General features: G+C 38.1%; 1 protein-coding gene across 1 annotated transcript in view; it reads left to right on the top strand.

Annotated features, from left to right (window-relative positions):
- Hnf4g (hepatocyte nuclear factor 4 gamma) overlaps nucleotides 1–20321 on the top strand; it is a 131487-nt gene that overhangs the window by 39963 nt on the left and 71203 nt on the right. The window contains exon 2 of the mRNA XM_060385805.1: nucleotides 13122–13180. The gene's annotated coding sequence lies outside the window, so the exon portion shown is untranslated. The remainder of the gene's footprint in view (nucleotides 1–13121; nucleotides 13181–20321) is intronic.

Raw genomic sequence — 20321 nt, 5'->3', positions numbered from 1 at the left:
CAGGCTGATGGTCCTGCAGGTCTACTTGTCTGCAGAAGAGTACCCACTTAAGTCACTGTCCATTTGTAGATTGTGCCCAGGGTCCGAAAGAGCTGTTTTCAGTAACAAAAGTTATGTCTAAAAGCAACTCACACACCAACAAAAAATCATATAGATAGCGGAGGAAGATAGTAGATCCTCACCTTCCTTAGTTATCTCTCTGTCTTCTTTCTGTGTGTGTGTTGGGGGGAACGACAGATTCACATATATCCCAGGCTGCTCTTGAACTACCAATCTTCCTTCTGGCCCCCAAGGGCTAGGATTCTGCATGTGCACTACTGTGCCTGGCTTTTCCTTAGTCATATTTTATACCATACTATGAACCTTCATGGATACTAATTGATACATTCAGTGCTCTGATTCTGCATGCAGAAAACATAAGTCGATATGTAGATTCTCAATAAGAAAAGCAAAGTAGGGCATCTTTTGGGCGTATGCCCAGGAGTAGTGTAGCTGGATCTTGAGGTAGTGCTATTCCCAATTTTCTGAGAAAGCACCAGATTGATTTCCAAAGTGGTTGTACAAGTTTGCACTCCCACTAGGGGAAGTGGATGGGGGGAAGAGGGAGAGAGCACAGAAATAGGGGGGCTTCAACTGGGATATATAATGAATAAATTGTGAAGAAAAAAATTACAGTTAAATTTTTTTAAAAAATTGCTAGCATCTCATATATGTATATACAAGCTGTTTCTCTTGACAAAAAAAAAAAACAGTAAAGTGTTTTGAAAAACCATATACCCAAAGAGTTTTTAAAACATCTAATAACTATAGGGTTTAAATGTGGTAATTAGTTTCCTACAGGGCCAATTAATGAAGACAGGAGCTACTCCTGCAAGTGAAAAATTACAGTAGTTACAATTCTCTTTCAGGTCTCTTCATATGGAGACACTGGTGATAGAAATGCTGATTTTAATTCGCTTTGCCATTTAATCTACAAATGCAAACCATGCTAGGTTAAAGATGCTTGGAATACGGATAAACTTGAGAATCAACATTACTATCCCAAACCAGCTGAAGGTACTCAAAAGACACGAAAAGAAAAATTTCATTATACATGCTTCAAGTGGGATTTTTCAAAAACCCATAGCCTTTCCAACTAAAATGATGAATGCTTCTCTGATTCTAATTGACAAGTGTTATATATAAAAGAGTTCTTGCCTTAGTTCTTATCAAAACTGTGGGGATTTCCAATGAGAGGGCAATATTATGTGGGCGGAAACTTCTCAGAAGAATAGGGAACTTATCAGTATTTACTTAGGTTCTATTACATTCAGAGCCATAAAAGCAACTACACTCATAAATTTATAGCCAGTCAAGGATATTGCCTCTTCCCCCAAAGAGGCTTGATATTAAAGGAGTGCAGAGAATAAGCTCAAACCATGAAGTGCTTTCAATACTGCAACACTTTTCCTTCAAATTTCAACTTGTAGACAATACATTATTAAGAATCACTGGCTAGCTTTTAAGTGTCAGAAAGAAAAAAAAATAATAGAAGGATTAGTATTTTCCACACGGATTTTATTCCATTTTTGTTTTCATTATTAAGGTACTTCATGGTAATAATAACCGCCTTTAATGAGTTCTGACTATAGGTTAATGATCACCACAGTTGTGTCAATAGATATTTTTATGATTTCAACTTCATAGATAAAGAAACAGAGATTGGAAGAGGTTTTGAATCCTTCCTCAAATCACATAGCAGAAGCAAGACTTAAGCTTATGTCATTACAATGCCGAAGGAGATTTTGTACTAGTTGGCTATTTCTGCTGTGACAAGTTGCCATAAGAGTGAGTTGTCTTGAAATCACAGAAATGCATCATTTTATAGCTCTGGAGGTCAAAAGTCCAAAAGAGGTCTCTCTGGGCTAAAATCAAGGCGTCAGCAGGACTGCCTTTCTCTGTAGACTGGGGGAAACCCCTTCTCTCTCTCTTTTTTCTGGTTGCATGAACATTTCTTCCTTCTGCCTTCAGACTTGACTCTGTCCTCTCATTTCCCTCCTGACTCTTCCGCATGTCCTCCGGATGTTAAGTGTCCTCACCATTATGCAGGGCATGCCCAGATAAAAGGACATCCTTAATCACAGCTGCAAAGTCACTTTTGATATATAAAGTCACCATCTGTAAGATGTCTTTGCCAGCCTTTATTCTACTTACCTAGACATTGAAGAGCTGACGAAGTATAGTGTAGTTAGCTGTTTGTGTATTTCAGTGCTAGTGCTGATAATTTTGTGGACTGAAAAAAAATAATCATTAAGATTAAGCATTAATAGAGTGATTAACAGTAAGATTAAGAAAGTTTCTTGCCCATGACTATTCACTCATGTAAACAGAAAACAGCTCTCACAATCGCTTTTGAGCAGATTGGAGTGAGTTGCATCAAATTTCCGACCTTACACGTGGGATCGCATGTGAACACTTGAGCTGAGAGGTGTTCAGTAAGTGCATGTTTCTTTTCATTCATCTTTTAGAAAATAAAAGCAAAGCCCAATAAAGGGCTTCTAAAGCTTGCTAAACTATGTTTTCTAAGTATGGGAAATATTCTGCATATATATATGTACATGTGTGTGTGTGTATATGTGTGTGTGTGTATATGTGTGTGTGTGTACATGTGTGTGTGTATATGTGTGTGTGTATATGTATGTATGTTCATCTAGTATTCGGTGCTTCATTTGTTCATTTTTGTCACTTAGATTTTATTTAAAACAGGTGCCATATTGTAAGTCAAGCTGGCCTCAAACTCAATTCTCCTGTCTCACCTCCTGAAAGCTAGGAATATAGGTATATGCCAGGAAATCCTGGTTATGCTTTCACTCATGTTTAAGCACTTTGGTAACACATTAGTCTGATGAAGGCATTTGCCACTTGGGGTCTTCATGCCTCATTAATTTTATGTAATATTTTTTATAACACAGGTGCATGTCTATTTCATGAAGAGTAAGTGTTGCTTCAGCATTTTGGAGATCATTTGGTTTTAAATGACAATCTGATTTTTCAAGAAAGGTGTGGCGTGCAGTAGGGTTCACTTCTGCCTCCTCCTTCTGCTATGCTAATTCCGTCGTCGGAGGGAACTTGCCTCTGACAACGTTATTTTAAAATTCTTTTCCCTGGGAACGGTGCTCTGCAATCCCTGGTCACGTGCCTGTCCACTTGGAGACATCACTGACTTTCAATATAAAAGCAGAAACTGTATCAATTGCCCGAATTGCCACCTGCTCCTATATCTAGCATTTACATTTTTGGTGTTATTTTATTGATTATTTTCGCAATGTCACAAAAGCTCACTCCTTTTCTTCAGTGGAGTCCATACTCTCCCTTTATTCTCTAGATGTACTGGGTCCTTGTTTTTTTGTTTTGTTTTGTTTGTTTGTTTTGTTTTTTGTTTTTGTTTTTGTTTTTTCTTTTTTGTCATTAAGGCCAGATGCCTGACAAGAAGCGTGTAAAAGAAGGATTTATGCCAGTCCATCATGGCTGATGAGGCATGGCTGTGGCAGCTTTACGGGCAGCAGGAGCGTAAGGCACCTGTTTGCTCACTTCTAGGTGGGCCAGTCATCAGAGGGAGAAGAGAGAGTAGGGCCAGGTCACAAACTTCAGGGCCTGACCCCGGAACACTGTTTCCTTCAGGGAGGCCCCATCTCCAAAGGTCCCACAACCTCCCGAAACAGCAGTTGGGAATCTTTGTAGGCACAAATCGTCTCTGGAACTGCCTCTTCTGTAGCTTGCTTTAGCTTATATTTACGATTTTTTTCCTATAATGACTTCACCAAGTTTTTTTTTTTTTTTTTTTTTTTTTTTAAGTACACTCACTCTAAGGTCAGAAATCTTTAGATACTGTTTACACTCCCCAAATACTGGCCAGTGCCGAGTCCCAGTATCCTTTGCTGACTGATTCACTTGGTAAACATAGGACACACGTGGGGGAAAGTTCACTAGGTCTATTCAAACGGACTGGCTTTTCCTTTTTTCTCTTCGACTCATTTACTTGAAATCCCAAATTTAAATTTAAATTTCCTTTTAATGTATATTTCCCTTGTATAAAATCATAGTAAATTTCTTTTCCTTGGGTTATTTGGTTTTGTATTTATGCAGTTTTGCTTGTATCTTGAACATGTAAACTGTTTTGTTTGCTTGTTTCCTGACTAAATTTGCCTGGACAGTCATATCCTCGCTTTTTTTGTTATTTCTCTCGCTGAGTCTTACATTATGTTGTTTCCCGATGTCCCCAGAATTCCCCAGTGGTGCTCTAAGTATCTGTCACTTAGAATTTGGCTGCCTCTCTAGTCAAGTTTCCTAGGAGGCTCTTGTTTTAGAAATCACTGCATCTCATTCTTGGACCAAATCTTTTGTTTCTTCAAGTCCGTGTAATTGGATCTGTTATTCTGTTAACTTTTCTGAGGCCACCAGGTTACAGCGTGGGAATATGAAACATTATCTTCTATCCACAGCTGGCCTCCCACCCAAGGGTTGATCCAAGACTGTCATTATCCCTGAATAACTTCGGGGTGCAAAAGATTTCTTCAACATGTGAAGAGGGTTCACTAATATGTTTGCAAATAGGAAAAGGAGAACTTGGTGGGAAAGAAAAAGGATTCTGTAGGAATCTTCTGTAGGAAGATGGAGTTTATTTTCTAACTCCTGGGTGGGCTAGGGCATAAGAGAGGGACAGTACAGTTTCCCAATATTTTCTGAGACCTCTGACAATAGTAAGGACTGCCCCTTTGCCTGTCCTAAGTAGAATTTTAGTATTTTATATATCTTAGATAGCATGAGAGCCTCTATTTAATCCAGTACTGCTATGCATATATGTGTATGTTGTGATGTGTGTGGTTCACATACATGTATATTTCCTACGTAAAATTCCCAAACTAAGTAAAATGGTGTCAATAGGCAAACACACACACACACACACACACACACACACACACACACACCACACACATCATGGTGATAAAGTAGATTGTTCAATATCTCAAAGTCATCGACTTTTTACAGATCAGTGAAAAATCAAGTAGCTTAGTTGGTAAACTTATGTGACCTGTATACCAACCAAAGGGATAAAAATAGCTAAGGGAGATTGTAGAGATGACTGAGTTGCCTGCCTTTAATTCGTGAAGAGGTGAGTTTAGATGCCATTGCTGTTCGTGCTTGTAACACCAGTGCTGTTGGCGGTGGTGGGTTACAGAGACCGGCAGATGGCTGACAGTTGTTGGTTAGCCAGCCTCGCTGAATCCCCGAGTTCCGTGTTCACTAAGAAACACTGTGTGAAAGAGGAAAGACGGAAAGTGATGGAGGAGACACCCCCAGTGTCAGTTTCTGGCCTCCACAAACACAGTCCCACTTAGGCACCGACACCTGCACGCACTTGTGCACACACCATTGTTAACAAGCACTTGTACTACACACAAGCGTCATATTGTACACACCCCCATTCCCGCACACCCCCAAACCGAAATTAGCCCAAGAAATTTTAGTGATAATATTGTATAATGTATGCTGTGTTTTATACTTTTTCAAACTTTTAAACACATAATCCTAGACATAGGAATGTAATAACCAAATGGAAGCCTGGAAACTAAACAATGAAAAGATTTCCTCTGTGAAGAAAAAACAGAATGAGGATGAGAAGGTGTGATAGGAAGGGGAGGGAGTAGGACATAGATGCTAAACAAAGCGGGACTGGGGTTCAGCACTGTTTTCCTTTCTAGCACTGGCTTTGCTCCTATCCCCTTCGACATGCCATCTTACTGCGGCCAGAGGGAGAAGCCTGAGATAGCTCAGAGGGGTTGCTTACTCTCTTGCCCCTTCCTTGTGAGTGTGTGCAGCCTATGCTTCCAAAGGGGTGTGCACAAAGATCAGAAACCAGCCAGTGTGTATTTGCCAACTTCATTCTTTGCTGTGTTTAAGACGTTTATCATTAAGTAATTTTAAAGGGATTTTTAAGTGACACTTACAGGCAATAGTGAAATGGGTTCTTAAGATTTTAAATACTAAACTCACTCCTCTTTGCTAGACATAGGTTCTTTTACACTTAAGCCAACATTTTCTTTTCACAGGAAATTTTGTTCTTACTGTCTTTCTTCTATTATGTCTTCCAAGGGACAACGGCTTTTTTGTTCTATTAACTCTCTTTTTTTTTTCTGAGTCAAGTGTTTCTCGGCTTAACTATCTTCTAATAATCAGATCATACTTAGTCAGTTCTCTTTACTAGGCTGTAGACTGTTTAGGTGAATCACTTTACATACCAATGGCAGTTCCCATCCTCTGCTCCTTCTGGTCCCGACCTCCTGTTCTCTTCCACTCTCCTCCTTCCCTGTCCCTCAGGAAAGGGAGGTCCCCCACTAACCCAGCTTAGCACTTCAAGTTGCCTCAGGTCTGAGCACATCCTCTTCCACACTGGCCTGGCAAGGCACCCCCACCAGGAGCAAGTGATGGAAGCAGGCAACGAGCCCATGTTAGAAATAGCACACACCCTCCCCTGCCCTTACCAAGAAGACCAAGGTGCCCAGCAAGCATGTAGATCCAGTCCATGCATGGTGAATGGAATTCTTTTGATAAAAACATGCTTCTTTTTCTTTTTGTGGGTTAGGAGGATCATCGCAGTGTTGTCTTTTGCTTTCACTGAGCGTGAAAGTTACCTTGAGTATAGGAGGTTGCATTTGTTTCTGTAGGTTGCATATTTCATACACACACATACACGCACACACACCACAGAAATTTAATATATTTAATGTTTATATTCTTATTTCTATGACCATTTTATGTCTTATTTTTCTTTTTAAAAAATTTTGTTTGCATATGGGTCTAATTATGTGCAGATGTTTAAGTAACTTTATATCCTCAGACTGGCAGACAATCTACCTATTTATGTGCATATATGTTATATATTTTAAATTTATATACTTAATATGGCTGCTATTCCAGAGGACCTGGATTTGATCCCCAGCACCCACAGGACAGTTCACAGCATTAGTAATTTCAGTTCTAGGTGGTTTGACGCCCTCTTCTGTCTTCTGCAGGTAATGCACACATGCATGTTTTGTTTTTTGTTTTGTTTTGTTTTGTTTCGTGTGTGTGTGTGTGTGTGTGTGTGTGTGTGTGTGCATACATGACATACAGGAAAACAAAATATCCACACAAGTTGAAAATTCAGCTAGGAGTAATTGTAACTGTGCAGTGGAGGGCCTGATGCCTAAGATATGAGCAGCTCTGGGTTCAAGTCTCAGCACCAAAAATAAAGAAATGAACAAACAAAATAAAAATATAACCAAATATTTGGGTCACTTTCTACCAAATCCAAGTTTCCAGAGGAATCCAAATTAACAGTGAATGCTGTAGACATTCTACGTTCACACTACATCGGAAATGCCCCTGAAATTGGCTAGTTTATTTTCTAGAAGGAAAAAGGTTGTCGTATCTTTTTTGATAAGAGTATGTATACAATAATATGTTTAATAAGAATTATGTCATTCATAATATAGTATAATAAAGTTATGTTAATATGGTATATACGATTATATGTTGTAATATAATATTATATATTAGGTTATGCAGTATAACAATTATATCTTTTCTCTAGTGATAATTAGGTCTTTGGTCAGGTGCGCGGGGCAGGGTAGGTTGGAATATCACTTACTCTTCCTTTGTCATTCCATTCTTTTAACTATTTTGTACATTTAATTCTATAATAAACTGAGTATTCCTTGTTTGTATGTGCATTCCTGTGACCATTTCTGTTCTGTCCTATTCAATGGCATCTTTCCTACAAATTGGTGAGTACTGTTGTCTCTTTAGAAAGGGACTACTTTTGGTTTTTCTTACCAACACTGAAAGAGGAAACTTGGTTTTCTGATAAACTGCTGCAACTGGCATATCCTAGGTTGTGTAGATTTTATGAATTAAAAAAAAAGTAACATAAGGGCTAGAGAGATGGCTCAAAGGTTAAGAGCACTGGCTGCTCTTCCTAAGGTCCTGAGTTCAATTCCCAGATCCCACATATTGGCTCACAACCATCTATAATCAGATCTGCTGCCCTCTTCTGGCCTGCATGCATACGTGCAGACAGAGCATTGTACACATAATAAATAAATCATTTTTTAAGGCAACATAAAATGCACTGTATTTCTATGCTGAAACTATTTGAAAGGGAAGTGCTTTTCACTTTCCCAGGTAACTTGGTCATTGGTGAGCAGCCCTTTCCTCTTAGTATAATTTCCCTGTCATTGATAAAGGAGTTTAAGACAGGTAGGTGTGGCTCTACAGAAAGCTACTGTCATAAGAAAAATATTTTATTTGAGTAGCACTACAGTAGTCAAGTAGTACTATAATAATGCCACTTTCTTTTTTAGTGGACATAAACCTTTTAGTGTTTTACTGTATTTTATTCCCCTTTATACTCACAGGGCTATAATCTGGTAATTTGAGGCTAGGCTCTTCCAGATTCAAATTAAAGCACAGATGCAAAGTTCTGATTGGGTGTCATATTTAAGCTCAGGTAAAAGAAGCAGGAAAAGCTTGGGGAAATTCTCAGGTGCAGAAGAAGGCATGCCGAGTCATTAGATCACGTAGATTCAGCTAGTGAATGCAGCTGCTGGGTCTGGGGAAATCTACTCCACCCACCACCAAGGCACTGCGAAATAAAGCACAGGGTGTGGGTAAGAAATCCACCCACAGGAACTGAATAATTGGGACAATAATGCAATCTCTATGGGAAGGAATGTGTAAGGTGTTGCTAGAGTGTTGTTGCTGTACCTGGTGTTTTATTTGCTTATTTGGTAGTTATGGGAGGCAGTCTTAAAATCTTGAAGCATTTTCTCTTATTAAAATAAAAAAAAAAGTTACTCATTCAATGGCTGCTGCACTTCCTCTGGAAGTGATAGGAGACAGGATCGCAGTCTCTTCCTTAACGTCAGACCTGTGATTCATACTCGTTTTTGAACATTCTGGAGGCACCTGATTCCCAACAACCAGCCATTTCTTGGGTTCTTTGTTTGTTAAAATCTACTTTTCCTTAATGTCCCCTTATGAATTCTCCTTGGATTATCCTGACATTTTCCTTCTTTCTAATCCTTAAACCAATACATATTAATATGGTGGGATTGAGCCTAGGGCCTGTGTGCTGGTTAAGCGCTCTGCCATTGAGCTCTATCTGTATGCTTCTTCTCACTTTCGTTTTGAAGTGTGATCTCTGTGTGATCCTCAAGCCTGCCTTGAACTATTTTTGTAGCCCAAGCAGACTTTAAGTCTATGATCCACCTGCTCCAACCTCCCAACTACCAGGGATTACAGGTTTAACATCATTAAATGAGGAAGATTCTCTTAAATCCAACTCAATTTGCCTTTCAAATTTCCTTACTTCATTTTATTTAACCAAGAGACTTTACTTTTAAGTAAAACCTTGTTATACAAAACCCTGGAGGCAGAAGCATCTTATTTTAAGAGGAAAAATTGAGAGTTCCTGTGCTTAGAGGCTTCACGTGTTAAGTTCTGTCTGGCTTCCATTGACTAGAGGATAAAACTCCGTTACATTTAGGTAACATCTAAGTGCTTTGTGACTCTATTCCATAATTATCTAACCTGCAGAACCTCCAATTTTCAACTTCCTTTCCCCACCCAACACTCAATGTTTATAGAATACATACTTCAAAACTTACTCTTGACGGGGTATTGTGGTACATACATATAATCCTAATATTCAAGAGTTGAGGCAGATGCTGAGTCTGATGGCCAACTGACAGGCAGAGTGAATGGAATTTTATGTAAGAAGTGGGAAATAGTAAGAGCTGGAGAGGACAGGAACTCCACAAGGAGAGCAACAGAACAAGAAAATTTGAACACAGAGAACTTCCCAGAGACTCATACTCCAACCAAGGACTATTCATGGAGATAACCTAGAACCCTGACAATGCAGCCACTTCTGATGAGAACTGATAGACTAAGATCAGAAGGAAGGAGAGGAGGACCTCGCCTATCAGGGGACTTGGGAAGGGGCATGCATGCAGAAATGGGGAGAGGGTGGGACCAGGAGGGGAGGAGGGAGGAGCTTATGGGGGTATACAAAATGAATAAAGTGTAATTAATAAAAGTTAAATAAAAAATAAAAAAAGAAATAAAAGAGTTGAGGCAAGAAGATTGTAAGTTTAAGATAAGCCTGTGCTACCTAACAAGATGCTGATTCAAAAAAAAAAAAAATCAAAGCAAACATTCACCTCTTCACAGTTTAGATGATGCACTCACTGTCTTTAGAGATCATGTAGTATCTTCTACATTTAGCAAATCCGGATCTATCTTCAAGAACCAGATCAAGTGTTAGCTTTGTTCTTAGGCCTTACCTGTCTCATATACAGAGTTAGTGGCCTCACCCCACAGATTTCAAAATGCTGCCCAACTATGTTTTACAGAATTTATTCCATGGGGAGAGAAATGTAGCTCTTTGATAAAGCACCCCCACACACACAGACACACACTTTAATACAAATAAGGCATAAGCAGCATCTTTGGTAAATTTCCAGCACTTTACCCAAAATGCTTACAGATGTGTGTGTGTCCTAGAAATATATGTATGTGTAAACATGTATTTTATGAATACAATTCTTTTTATTGTAAAAACATCAAAAGATTTTCATAAAATTTAGATTGTTAAGAACTACTAAAAAGAAAATATATGTATCATAAGTACAAGTAAGTTTTCCTTTGCTTATAAGAATTCAGTTAATATTTTGTGGTTGTTTCTAGAAATAATTACTATCTCCTTTAGCTGTATGGCATGGTTGTTATTTTCAAATACACTTCATTTTAGAAATTCATTTCATTGCTTCTCTATCACTCCAGAGCTTGCATTCCTTCAAGAGTCAATTTTTCTCACCTTATAACTTGCCCAACAAATAGAAATTACTTAAGAAAGCTTTGTGCCTCTTACATGTAATAGAAATGTGTTTTTAAGTTGAAATTAATCAGCAAACTAGGGAAAGTGGAAGGACTTTCAGTGAACAACCACACAGCAGGCCGTGTTTTGCTAATATGTGTACGTGTGTCTGTGTTAAGGGTATAAAATAGCACTGTCTTACCGCCCAATGTCAAGAGAACAGCTACACTGTCCTTCTGTATATAAACTCTGTTTTCTTGTATTTTGCTCTTTGTAAGCTATTTGCTGTAGGGAATCCAATCTCAGAGGCCCACACACATCAATCAAATAATGCTACTGTGCTTGCACCACACAGGTTGGCAAGGGGTTAAATCATTCTGATCTTTTCCTCTTCTTTTCTCCTTCTTTTAAAGCCATGTAACTTCTTGTCTGATCTCCTTATGGTCCTTGTCAGAACTCCATGGCTTTTAATCACTCATCCGTTCCATGACTTACAGCACTGCAAGCACCATAATAATGCTCTCGCTTGTTTGGGTGATCTTCCCGATAAAATCCTGACAATCTCTCAGTATAATATGAAGACAATCAAAATAAAAAATGCTTGAAGGGTTCAGGTAGTGGGGCATACTATTTATTTTTCGCTACGTGCAAGGATATTAAAATAGTGACTTTCATACTTTTGATTGAGTTCATGATGAAATCCAAGAAAAATTGAAAATTTGAATTATTCCACTGCCAGTAGAGACTGTATATCATGGAGAGAACGGCAGCCCCTGTAACCAACTGTATATCACGATCTTAAGAGTGTCTGGCTGTCCTCCTTTTGTTTTAGTTTCTGTAAGGCACTTAAGCCATTAGTTAACTGTATTTTTTTTTGTATTTCCAATCACATGAGGAACTGCATAAAGATATGTGATGTCGTCTTTACTGCTGTTGAATGGTTAATAATGATGGCTGATATTGGAGTGGTTCACATTTTTTAAAGGTACTTTCCGAGAAATTATCTCACTAGATTCAATAGCCCTAGGAAGTAAGCCGTGGGCTTCTGAGAATTCCCCCACCTGCCCCACACTGCCTGCCACCTCCGCTTCTTCTGACATTTCATTACTCCCCTTTCCTTCCTCAAGAGGAGGCAGTTTGGAGTGGAGAAAGGAGCACAGAGTGTGAATCCAGGTATTTAATTCCATCTCGTCTTGTTGAATTAACTTGCCTTGAGGATCGTTTTTCCCATCTCTGAACCTTGGGTTTTTTAATTGGCAAGTAGGAACAATGATGTAGTACATTCTCCAAGTTTCGAGGATTAGGTCAGGTACAAACGGAAAGAATGAACAGGATAGAAGAGGCCTGTTAGCTTCTCTCAAGGGAAGCTATAGGGGATTAGAAAGAAAACAGATTTTGCGCCCTCAGTTTCTTGGCTGTTGATTTGAAGACAGTCGAATTTTCTCAGCTTCATTTTCTTGTATGGAACATGGGCACAGTACTACCTGTATTTTGCAGCTGTTGACAATATTAAATGGTGTGATGGTATCACTGCTTCATACACAGAAAAAAAGAATACTCTAAACTCATTCCATCTTCCTTGTTTCCTCCCCTCCTTCCCCTTTCCCCCATTCCTTCTTTATGTTTTGAACTTGTGTGGCATCAAAGTTAGGCATAAGATTGGAAATTGAAGACTATTGAGATGTTATGATTTAAAAAGTACAAGATGAAATGGCTTAGTGGATAAGAGGACCTGAGTTTAAATCCCTAGCCCTCACATAAAGAGCCAGGCATGGCTTCCTGTTCTTGTAACTCCAGCATTGGTCCAGTGAGTAATGGCAGGTTGGTTCCAGGACTTTGATAACCAGGCAGTGTAGGTGAAATGGCAACATTCAAATTCAGTAAGGGAGTCCATCTCAGGACACAAGATGAAGACCAATAGAAGGAAGGCATCCTCCTCTGGCCTCCACAGGCATCAGTGTGGATATTCACACCTGTGAATGTGCGATGGTGTGTGCTTGCTCCTGTTCAAACATGCATATGCGCAAACACACATATTCAACATTAAGAATTTTTTTCTTCAAACCATACCTGGGTTTTAACAGTGGGAGCAGCAGGAGACCGGAGGAACTGCTCATTTGAGAGAAGAGCCCTTCTTGTCAGAGAGCACACGGGCTTACCCCTCCTGACCCTGGGTGGTAGGACTTGAGAGTCAGTCTCATAGCTCAATTCTTTCCTTTCACAGAGGAGAAAACTGGTTTTCAGAGACGTGAAGAGACGTGGGTGCCTGAGTTCACAAAGCTGGTGAGTAGACAGCTCTGAATTCCATTCAACTGGGTTGTCTTTCAGGTTCCTTTAGTAACTGAAGGTAACAGTGCTACTTCGGGCAGCTAAGATTACAGCGTGAAAGCTAGCATAGTGTTCTTTAGTAACATGTAAACGATGAGGGAAGCAAAGGGGCCTGGAGTAGCTGTGAAATGAGCAGAAATGAGGGGCAACGTAACCTCGACTAACAGAATAATATCCTGTGACTTTCGTGGATGAATACTTGAGGAAAACTTCATTCACTCCAAATACCACATTAACCACAACCACCTAGGCAAAAGTGAATATTAAATTTTGAAGTATATGAAAAATTTGCAAAAACGGGCAAAAAACTCTCCCAAACATGGTTAAGTCTTCCATTATTCTCCCTAAGTCTAACTGTGAGCCAGTGTATATATTAAGGTTAATTACAGGAGTATGAGTGAGGGGTTGCCAGGTTGTAGGAGCCTCAAAGGCAGCAATGTAATTGTAAAGCCCACTTTGCCAACCTGGTAAATTACTCACAAACCTTGCCTCTTTGGAATTGTTTTCACACCCTGGAAGCAACCTGGCTCTCTCCAGTAATTGCTACTACTTTTATAACTTCCAATAAGCCCTTATGAATTGTGTATCTTTCAGGAGGTTCCTGTGTCTTGTGAGTTTTGAGTACATCCTGAGTCCTGTAAAATTCACCTACTTCCTGAGCTTCAATGAGCCTCTCTCACAGAGTGCTTTTTTCAATTGAGAGTAGAAAGTTGTTAGAGTCCTGCTAATCCTTCCATTGTTTCTACCTGCACAGTAAGAAGAGTTGATGAACTATGCTAGGGAGATGTTAACCTGTCAGATGCAGACTGGAATTACGAAGATGGGAAAGAGAAGATACCTTCCTTACTTGTCACTTTTATTTATGTGTTGTTATGTGGGTATGGATGTGGGTAGAAAGTGACTCATGATGGGACAGCATGGCCTCTAAAGAAGGAGAGTATGGAAGGTAATAAAAACCTATGGTCTGAATGTTGGAAGGAGTTACAAGGAGCAGAAGCATACAGGGGGTGGGGATAGAAAAGAGCAGAGGGGTGGATCCGGCAAAATTAGGTAAGAATCAAAGTACCAAAAGGAGATGGGTTACTCTGCATGTGTGCTGTCTAATTTTATGTCAACTTGACACAAGCTGGAGTTATTTGAAAGGAGAGAAGCTCAATTGAGAAAATGCCTTCAGATCCAGCAGTAAGGCATTTTCTTTGTTAGCAATTGATGGGGGAGGGCTCAGCCATTGTAGGTGGTGCCAGCCCTGGTCTGAGCAAGCCATGAAGAACAAGACAGTAAAGAACATCTCCCATGGCCTCTGTGTTAGCTCCTGTCTCCACATTCCACCCTGTTTGAGTTCCTGTCCGAATTTACTTTGATGATGATGAACAATGATATGGAAGTATTCGCCAAAGAAACTAGCTTTCTCCCCAACTTGCTTTTGGTCATGGCATTTCATTGCATCGATAGCAACTCTAACCAAGACAATACATTTACTAAAATTTGCGAAAACTTTTAAAACAGGTGTTACTCAGTTCAAGAAAAAAAGTTTAATGGCTAAGAAAAGAGTAGGATCTAGGACAATTTTATTTTATAAAGACTGGGAGGAGGGGAGAATTTTGTAGAGAGAAGGAACTGGCAGCGAAGAAGAATAGACATAGATGAGAGGAATCTTGTGTGGGCATCAACTTACTAGCAGGAAAACATCCTTTGTAAGAAAAGGAATCCCCTTCCCTTACAGGCTAGGTTAAGGCTACTGTGGAATGAAGCTGACATTGACTGTGTGTAACAGCAAATGCATCATTAAACTGAAGACTAAAGTCTCTGTTCTCATGGGTGAAGTGCCATTTACCCAATGCCTTATATGTGTAAAACATTTCCTTTGCTGTGAAAGAATATATTAATTGACCATAACTATTTTGAATATATTACTTTTGCTTGAGAAACTTTATGACTTTGACCATTTCTGATTTTTATAGATAATTTGGAGAAGATTGAATATTGAATAAAAATATTAGAGTCGTGTTCTTAATCTACATAAAATGGATTGGAAAATGATAACCCCTTTTTTTTAAGTTAGAAATCTAACTCCAAAGGCTTGATGTCCATATACAAATCAAGCTTTTCATTTTAGTTTGAGTTTCCTCGATATTAACAGTAAATTAAGAAAGAAGTCAAGGACTATAAAAAGTTATACCCATTATTTTAAGAAAACATGGCTTAAGTTAATTACCTTTTAAAAGGAGAGTAAATATCACTTCTGCTTTTTAAAGTAAATCTGTGACATCAAGCATTGTAAATGTCACGAGAGCATTTATATGCAAGTCCATTGAATTAAGAAAAAACAAATACAAGGTTGTGTGCATGCACTCGTGCCTGCACAGTCACACGCACTCAGACTTGCAAAAAGTCCCCTCTGTTTCTAGGCACGGTCTGGTACAAAGGTCCCTCATTAGAGTGTTAGAACAAAATAAACATGTGAAGTTATAATTATTTTATTGAGCTTTCTTATTTTATGACCCAGTAATGATTCATGGATCAGCTATATGGATGCATGCTAAAAACCTACAGCTTCAGTGAGGATGTTTTTTTAAATTTTATTCATTTATCATTTTGCTTTTAAATGCCAAGAAAATGCTTAGTTCCCTGTCTTTTTCTTATGGAGAAGGAACTGAATTATTGTGTGTATCCAACTGGCAGTATGTATATAATTTTTTAAATTACTATTAATTTCAAATGAAAGTTGTCGAGATTTTAAGCTTAAGTGTATGCCTTACTACCGGCTACTCAATATCAGGTTTATTTTATTTCCTTCATGTTGTAGGCTGAAATTACTAGAAATGTAACCTGATGGAGTCAGTTATCATTTGTCATGAACTAATGTAACTGAAGGCTCCCTTATAAAAGTTGATATTCCATGGACTTTTATTTTGCTGTGCGCCATCGGTTATTTGCATCATATTTTCTGTTGTTGACAGAAAACATATTACATGAACAAAACAAAGATTCTGTTGTTTTCCACTGTTCTTGCAAGCTACTTCATCCCCAGATTAACAGGGTTTGGATAGAAAACTATATTTCCCAAGCTTACTCTTCCCAAACTTGTCAATAGATTAAGCGTCTTCACCTTCTCTAGTTTTGAGCAATAAATGAGTGAGCAGAGTAGAAAACACCTCCACTTCCAGAAACAAAACATACACAAATGAGAGTAAGTGCCCTTTCCCCAAGTATTAGCATTTCTAGTGTTCACAAGTAAATTCAATTTGAAAAGTAAGCATAAAAGATTGGATTGTGTTATTTATTTAAGTTTTAACAAGGCACCTTGACCCAGCAACACAAGAGGCTGAGATGGACAGGGACCACTTGAATTCATAGCTTAAGTCCAGTCTTGGCAACAAGAAAGTGTCAAACAAGAACAAGAGTGGTTCAATAGAGTGGCCAATAATCTGGCATACCCAGGTTTATAGTACAACTAAAAACTAAAGAGAGCTAAAAATTTTGTTTGTTTGTTTGTTTGTTTTTTTGTTTTTGAGAGCTAAAATTAATGTAGCCCCTTCAAACTCCTTGTTTTACCCGTGTCTTTTCTTGCTTGCCTTCAGTAGAGCTGTGTGAGTGGAGAGTAGCATTTGTCAGTTTTGCTTGAAGAATCTCAAGTATTTTTAAAAGTCATGTTTTTATGAAAGAGTAAATCATTTTGACATATATGTATTTCTCATTAAAATCAACATCCATATACAATGGGTTTTCTAATAAAACACATTTTTTCTATGAAGATAGCAATATATATATATATATATATATATATATATATATATATATATATATCAGTTCAAAAGGTAGGTGAGTGAATGTGGAAACAGTTGTGAACCCACCCTGACTGTTAGGGGAAAGGGGTACATTCCATGTTAAGATGGGATGTGACCACAGAGAAATATGTGTTGGCAGCATGTGTGCTTGCTCAAGTTGTTATAGAATTTCTACCCTCAGCATTCTCTATTTTAAAGCATATTTCTCCTAAGATGAGGATTAAGTGAGAAAAGAGCTGTGTGTGTGATGCCTGGCACAGTGTCAATTCTCAGGATTCGATAAGTGCAGGATTCTTCTCTATGGAATGCCTAAGATGACTGACCCAAGTCAAACCTTTGTTAAGAGTTTCATCAGCTTTTCTTTTTTTACTATATTTTGAGGCTTTATTAGTGAATGGTAGAAAATTAATTGCTTTACCCTAAGTAAAATAATTTCTCCAGAATAGTCCAAGGATAAACTGCACCTAAGTTAGGTGGCCTTCATATAACAGACATCAACCCTTTTATTTCTTTTGTGTTTGGCTGATAATGTAATTATTAGGTGCAGGTTGACCAGATAGAAGAAGGGATGTGGCTTTAGGTTTTCATAGTCCCCTGGAGACAATTCAGCAGAGCAGGAGTTTGAACTGGAAAATATTTTCTTTGGTGCTGTGCCCCCCCCCCCCCCCGTTCACAACATAGCAAAAATCAGAGGTAAGGCTAGCATAGAAAGGATTATCAGGCCACATTATCAGCAAGAAGCTGAATTGGATCAAAGTGACTTTCGGCTCTCTCTCTCTCTCTCTCTCTCTCTCTCTCTTTCTCCCTCTCTCTCCCTCTCTCTGTGTTTATATGTACACCAAACAAGGAAAACAAAATTAGAAATCAGGTAAAAAAAATAAGAAAGAAAAGAAAAACAACTTTAAATTCTGTCTCTTTTGTGCTGAGTTTTTGATTAATAATGTGATTCTAGCAATTTATCCTTTGCAGTGTTTTTAAATTTACTTACATAAATTTTAGGAAAATCATTATAGTGGTACTTTTAATTGATTAGGGTGTATATCATATTACCTGAAAAAAGAAAAAAAATTATGAAGGTTCATGGCAAAAAAAAAAATCTCTAATTTTTAGAAGTTTTTTTTTTGTATTTATGTACAATAATCCTCCAGACTTTAAAATTGCATAATTCTTAATAAATATATACCTAATTATTTATTAGGTAGTATTTTGTTCATTTATATTTACTTATCTATTTAATGCAAAAGTTTATTGAAAATTAATAATAACAAAATTTTACAATAGTTAACTGGATGATATCTAATATATGGAGTGAAATTAATCCAAAATTTGAGAAAATCTATTTTACTCTTAATTTTCAATTAAAGTATAATTTTCATTGTGTAACTGCACACTGAATGGTAAAGGTAATGGTTAAAATAAACCAAATTAAACAGTTAAAAAAATCTATTACTGATAGCTTTACCTCAAATTATAACATCCAAAATTACTTGTTTGTTTTGGTTTTTTTTTTTCTTTCTGTGACTTCCAATATAAAATTTACACATGGCAACTCATACAACTTCAGGTATGTATGAAAATAGGTAAAGGACTCTGTTTTCAGTTGTCATCATGGTCTCTAGTGGGTAACTGTATTTTCCTTTTTTTAATCTTCATATCAGAAGCTTGACATTAGTCATTGGTTTTCAAGCAGTGTTGTAGGGGTTCTACAGATCAAGGATGATTTAGTCTTCCATATAATTGTCATTTGGCTTTGTTCTTGAATGTTTCTTAAGTGTTTGAAAGGTTCCTGATCTCAATTACTTATAAAATTCCTTTACCCCTGTCATTTAATGATTCGTCTTTTTTAATTACTGTGCTTGAATCTGACCTGGGAGTTGTCACCCAGGTTGTTTTCTACTTCTGAAACAGTAGTTCACCATCTGTGCATTCGTTGTTTTTTTTTTTTTAATTTTATTTTTCTTTTTAGTTACATTTTGTTAACTCTGTGTCCCAGCTGTATCCCGCTCCCTCATTCCCTCCCCGACCCCACACTCCCTCCCTGGTCTCCTCCCTGCCCCTTTCCAAGTCCACTGATAGGGAAGGACCTCCTCCCCTTTCATTTGACCCTGTTTTATCAGGTATCTTCAGGGCTGGCTGTAGAGTCCTCCTCTGTGATCGTCTGTGCATTCTTAGTTGGCATTCAGTTCTGTGTCTATCTCCACTATGAACAGACATATAAACTGCGGTGGGAAGGATTCTCTGTCAGTCATCATGACAGTATGTCAGTATCACTCAGGAAGTACTTACTGGCTCTCAATATGCCTGCTTGTGGTGTTTGAGGCTTTGTCATTTCTCAGTCTTCCAGAGGCTCCCCATGGGATGAAGAGAAAATGACAGTGGTAGGACTGGGGTCACCCATCAAGAAGAAATAGTCTTCACAGCCACTAACCACCAGAGATATTTAAGATCAACATTGACAACATTTATTTCAATAAAAATTCACACGTTACAAATTTTAAAACAAAAGACCTACAAACTATCAACACATGAAGAAATAGACACAATGCATAAACAATAGTTCCTTGTTTACAATTCTTGACTTCCCAAGCAATACATGCCTTTGTTCTCTAAGGTGAACAAAATCTCTTCAGTCCATCTACCCAGCAAAATACGGTGAGTCTTTCTAGACAGGACAGATAGACCTCTCTTGACACTGTGAACAAAATCATTCAGTCGACTTAAAACAGTAACACAAAGCTGGCTATTAGCAGGAGGTATGTAAAATGTCCTCAACTTGGCAACATTGTGAGTGACTCATTCTCCTAGACTAGTTTTGTTTTGTTGTTTTCACCTTGTCCACAACTTAGTTCTTGGCAGTGTACTACAAAAGCCCCCCTGAACAAAAACTCAGTTAGGCTAACATCTCACAGTTCCTCAATTAAGCAGCAAGATAAAAGAAAAGAAAAGAAATAAGAAATAAAAAGTTAGCTGATCATAAACAGCTTATCTGGAAATTTTATTGTATTTTAATGAGACTCCTTTGGGTAGATCCTGAGTTTATGTCAGTCTCTCTTTTAGATGCTGTTCCTGAAGCATCCTACAGTTTTGAACACTCAGGAAAACACAAAGGTTTTGTAAATATTGCTGTACCAGGTCATCTCACTGCTCTTACCCACAGAAAACATGTTTTAATTGTAAACTGCAGAAACAACAAAAGAAGCACTCATATTTTGATTCTGTATGAAACAGAGGTAGTGTTTTAACAGTGCTCATTATATCATCGTCTTAAAATTGTTTGCTCTTTGAAGTAATTACTAATGACTTTTTTA

This window comes from Meriones unguiculatus, chromosome 6, assembly GCF_030254825.1.
Source record: "Meriones unguiculatus strain TT.TT164.6M chromosome 6, Bangor_MerUng_6.1, whole genome shotgun sequence".
In the NCBI taxonomy this organism is placed as follows: Eukaryota; Metazoa; Chordata; class Mammalia; order Rodentia; family Muridae; genus Meriones; species Meriones unguiculatus.
The sequence above is the reverse complement of the archived record's forward strand: the minus strand, read 5'-3'. Positions and strand labels throughout refer to the sequence as shown.